Here is a 5,292-nt window from a genome sequence, read left to right as displayed (position 1 = left end):
CAAATTACATGAGACAAAGTCTCACCATCCTCGCTTCTAATAAGCATTCTGGCTGTACTTCTTCCAAGACAGATTTGTTTGTTCTTCTGGTAGTTCATGGTACAGTCAATATTCTTCGCCAACATCATAATTCAAAGGCATTGATTCTTCTTTGATCTTCCTTATTCATTGTCCAGCTTTCACATGCATATGAAGCAATTGGGCCAGATACACCTTAGTCCTCAAGGTGACATCTTTGCGTTTTAACACTTTAAAGAGGTCTTTTGCAGCAAATGTGCCCAATGTAATACATCGTTTGAATTCTTGACTGCTGCTGCTATGGGCCTTGACCGTGGATCCAAATAAAATGAAATCCTTGACGTCAGTATTTTCTCCATTTATCATGATGTTGTTTATTGGTCCAGCTGTGAGGATTTTTTTTTCTTTATGTTAAACTGTAATCCATACTGAAGCTGTAGTCTTTGACCTTCATCAGTAAGTGCTTCAAGTCCTCTGCACTTTCAGCAAGCAAGGCTGTGTCATCTGCATAGCACAAGTTGTTAATGAGTCTTCTTCTAATCCTGATGCCACAATCTTCTTCATATAGTCCAGCTTCTTGGATTATTGCTCAGCATACAGACTGAATAAAGATACAACCCCGACACACTACTTTCTTGATTTTAAGTCGTGCAGTATCCCCTTGTTGTGTTTGAATGATTGCCTCTTGGTCTATGTACAAGTTTCACATGAGCACAATTAAGCGTTCTGGGATTCCCATTCTTTGCAATGTTGTCCATAATTTTCTTATAATCCGCACAGTTGAATGAATAGTCCATAAAACACAGTAAACATCTTTCTGGTATTCCCTGTTTTCAGCCAAGAGCCACGTGACATCAGCAATGATATCCCTTGTTTCACATCCTGCTCTGAATTTGGCTTGAATTGCTGGCAGTTCCCTGTGAATGTACTACTGTGACCATTTTTTAATTACTTTTAGCATAATTTTACTTGCATATGATATTAATGATATTGTTTGATAATTTCTGCTTTCTGTTAGATCACTTTCCTTTAAGGAATGGTCATGAATATGGATCTCTTCCAGTAGATTTACCAGGCTCCTGTCTTTCAGATTTTTGGCATAGACGAGTGAACATTACATCTGTTTGCTGAAACATCTCAACTGGTGTTCTGTCAAATCCTGGAACCTTGTTTTTCACCAATGCCTTCAGTGTAGCTTGGACTTTTTCCTTCTCTTTCATCAGTTCTTGATCATATACTATCTCCTGAAATGACTGAACATCGACCAATTCTTTTTGGTACAGTTACTCTGTGTATGCCTTCTATCTTCTTTTGATGCTTCCTGGGTTGTTCAACAGTTTGCCCATAAAATCCTTAAATATTTCAACTCAAGGCTTGAATTTTGTATTCACTTCTATCAGCCTGAGAAATGTTGAATGTATTCTTCCTTTTTGGTTTTCTAATTTAGGTCTTTGCACATGTCATCATAATACTTTTGTCTTCTCTAGTTGCCCTTTGAAATCTTCTATTCAGCTCTTTTATTTCACCATTTCTTCCTATGACTTTAGCTATTCTACATTCAAGGGCAAGTTTCAAAGTCTCTTCTGATATCCATTTTGGTCTTTTTATTTATTTTTTCATTTCTGTCTTTCTAATGATCTTTTCCTTTCTCCATGTATGATGCCCTTGATGTCAAACCACAACTCATCTGGACTTTGGTCGTTAGTGTTCAATACATCAAATCTATTCTTTTGATGTTCTCTTAAATCAGGTGGGATATACTCAAGGTCATACTTTGTCTCTCATGGACTTGCTGTAATTTTCTTTAGCTTCAGCTTGAACTTGCATATAAGTAATTGATGGTTTGTTTTTCAATTGGCCCCTGGCCTTGTTGGCATAGATCATGAAGACCTTATGGATATATCCTATAGATGCTATAATAGAACTATTTCCAGGGTACAGCGGAGCATAAAAATGGGACTAGGGTAGGAGCCTCAAAAATCCTTTTTGAGGCCCTCAAGGATGTTTGCATGTTTAGCAGGTAGATGGAAAGGATTATATTGCCCGTATAAAAGTAAATTTCCAGCCAAGTGTACATCATGTTTAATGAGCTGTGTGAATCTAAAAGAGACTAGAGGACTGTAGCATATGACTAGATTGACATGGATGGAACATGGGGGTGCTGCCTATCTCCTTCCCTTGGCAATTTTATGAAATGTACCATCTAACCACTGGGCTGAGCTTTTTAGTATGTTATGAAAAGTGGGCAGTTAATTGGGGAGTATAGGTAATATTAATTTCTATCTAGAATAGCATGGTTATAAAGAATGAAAGCATTCACATATATAACAGCTTATTAAATTAACCACCAGGGGACCAGAGGAGGTAAAAGGCAAGCCCAGTTGAACTTGAAATTTTCCCTTCAAACATTGGGATCACAGTTATAATTTAGAGTTTCTTATCATTTCATTGGAGGCCTGGTGGCACAGTGGTTAACAGCTCAGCTGCTAACCAAAAGCTCAGTAGTTTGAATCCACCAGCCACTCCTGTGGGGCAGTTCTACTCTGTCCTATAGAGGTGTTTTGAGTCCGAATCAACTTGATGGTAACAGGCTTGAATTTTTGGTTATCACTTCATTATGATGTCTCACCAAAAAATAAAATAAAAAAGAAACCCATTGCAATTATGTTGATTCCGACTTCTAGCAACCCTATAGGACAGAGTAGAACTGTCCTATAGGGCTTTCAAGACTGTAAAATTTTAGCCTGCCTCATCTTTTTTTCTCCAGCAGAGTGGCTGGTGGGTTTGAATCATCTGCACCCACAAATTCTAATGGGAGAAAAGCCAGCTTCTGGACCCCTAAAACCTGAGAGATGCTGTATGCATTTGAAGCCAACATTTTTTTTTCTGTACTTTCTTTGGGTGAAGGTTTACAGAAAAAACTACCTTCTCATTAAACAATTAGTACACATATTGTTTTGTGACATTGGTTACCAGCCCATGACATGTCAACACTCTCCCTTCTTGACTTGGGTTTCCTATTACAGGCTTCCCTATCCCCTCCTGACTTCTAGTCCTTGTCCCTGGGCTGATGTGCCCCTTTAGTTTCATTTTGATTTATGGGCCTGTCTAAAGAAGCCAGCATTCTTAACAAGCATATGGAACATTTGGGATGTTTGTCCAGTAATATGGATCAGTTTGCCCAAATTTTGGTTCCTGGAATATCCTTACATTTAGTAGCAGTGATCAGGGATCTATGGGATCCTACTCACGGCATGATACTGAGAAAACAAAAGTGGCTTCTGTGAGGAGACGGAACTACAGATCTGGGCTTCTTAATCTCAGGCCTCAATAGGAGTCAACCTAGTAGACATAGCTCTGCCCTTTCAAAAAGTGCCAACAACTGTCTAGCAGGCAGCATTCTGTCTTCTCACTTTCACTTGGTTTTAAAAGCAATACCCAACAAAACTGACACCCTTCCATCAAATTTATTTCTAGGAAAAATTAGATCATATCAATAGGGGGAAAAACTGTTTGACATTGAAAAATTAGCATATTAAATTTACTGGGGATTTTTGTTTGTTTTTCCCTACTCTAAAGCTTTATGGTCTTCAGATGCAATGCTGATATGGCATTCAGAGAGGACATGTAGACGTTTTTAAAAATTCCTCAAATGAGTATTTTACAGTATAATGAAGAAAAACACTGGGCTGTTTTATCTTTAAATACTGTCACCTTATATTTCTAAAGAGTTATCATTGTCTTGTTTCCCCTGGTTTCAAATATATTAGTTTAATACCTACTCAACAACAATAATAGTCCTTTTAGACTAACAGTAGGAATATCATTGGCACATCCCTGATATCAAGTTTTTCTGCAGTAAAACTCAAGAGTGATAAAGCTGTTCCTGCCCTCTGAGCAGATCAGGGCTGAGAATATACCTTACGAAACAATATTAAAAAAGTGAAAGCTGTATGTACAATATAATCATCATGGTATCATTTATCTTGGTTAATATTTGTTTGAAGCAACCACTTTATGTTTGAAATCACCTAAACAGTCAATCACTGGGAAACACGACTAGATGGTGATTAATGCATCTATTAGTCTAATGCAGGCATCTGCAAACTATGAAGGAAGCCTCTTTTTGCCTGGTGCTCAAAAATGAGTCTTTTTTTTTTTTTTTTATAAATAACACAGGAGAAGTGGAACAAGGTATACATAGAATTAGACAGAATGCTACTTGTTTACATACTGTAATACTCTTACAAACACCAGATTTATTTGGTTGGTTATCATCAGAAATAAGTATATGGGTAGATCACTATTGCAAGGAAGAGTGATACTCTTAGTCTGCATCCTGATAGTATTAGGCATAATAAAACCTCTGTTCTATTCTCTTACACACCTAAAAGGCAAAAGAAGGCCTGGGGCTAAAATGTTGATGTACATCGAGTCTGCACATTTCAGCAATGTAATCGATGGGTACATCACTCTCACTTAAGATCCTGGTAAGGAACCAGATGGCATTTGGTGGGAAACCAGTAGTTTAAAGAGTCTGCCATGGCCGCCATCTAGGAGCTCAACTAAATCCAGGTACTGATCATCGATGTGTTGTCTCCAGCCTCCAATAGAAAGGAGGGAATGATTTAGGAGATAATATTGTAGTCATTATTCCCTAACCTTGAGTATAAAGAATGTGACCCAGCTGGAGCTGGACTCACTAGGACCAACAAGGACTCACAAGGACATATCAACTGGGCCTCGATGTATAAAGGCAGTAGCTAGGACAATCTCAGAAACATCTTCCAGGGAAACTTTCACATAAACGAATCATAAAGTACAGCACAAAAGATACACATACATTCTACTCTTATCTTTTGCTATTTAGCATTTAGTGAATGGTAAGATTTGTTGGACCAATGAAAACCCTCCTGAATGTTGTTACTGAAACCTGTACCAATGATTATTAAGGAAGACAATTCAAAATATAGAATCATGCTGATTTGGCAGTTTTTAGCCCATCTGTGAAAAGGTGAAGTTTTCAATGATTGTACCCATTTGTGATGTTAATATATACTGATGATTCCGTAATGTTCTTCAGACTCAGGCAGACTTGGCTCTGGCAGCATGCTTATCCATTTTCCCACTGCTGCTTATTCTGTAATATTCCCTGGACTAGAATGGACGTGGCTCTGGCAACACGCCTGTCTATTTCCTACTTTTGCCTATCTGAGCATTTGCTGAATAAAACCTTTCTTTCTGCTTTACTATATATTTGTGGTGTTTTTACCC

The sequence above is a fragment of the Loxodonta africana genome, chromosome 7 (genome assembly GCF_030014295.1).
Source record: "Loxodonta africana isolate mLoxAfr1 chromosome 7, mLoxAfr1.hap2, whole genome shotgun sequence".
In the NCBI taxonomy this organism is placed as follows: domain Eukaryota; kingdom Metazoa; phylum Chordata; class Mammalia; order Proboscidea; family Elephantidae; genus Loxodonta; species Loxodonta africana.
Note: the sequence above shows the minus strand (reverse complement) of the source record.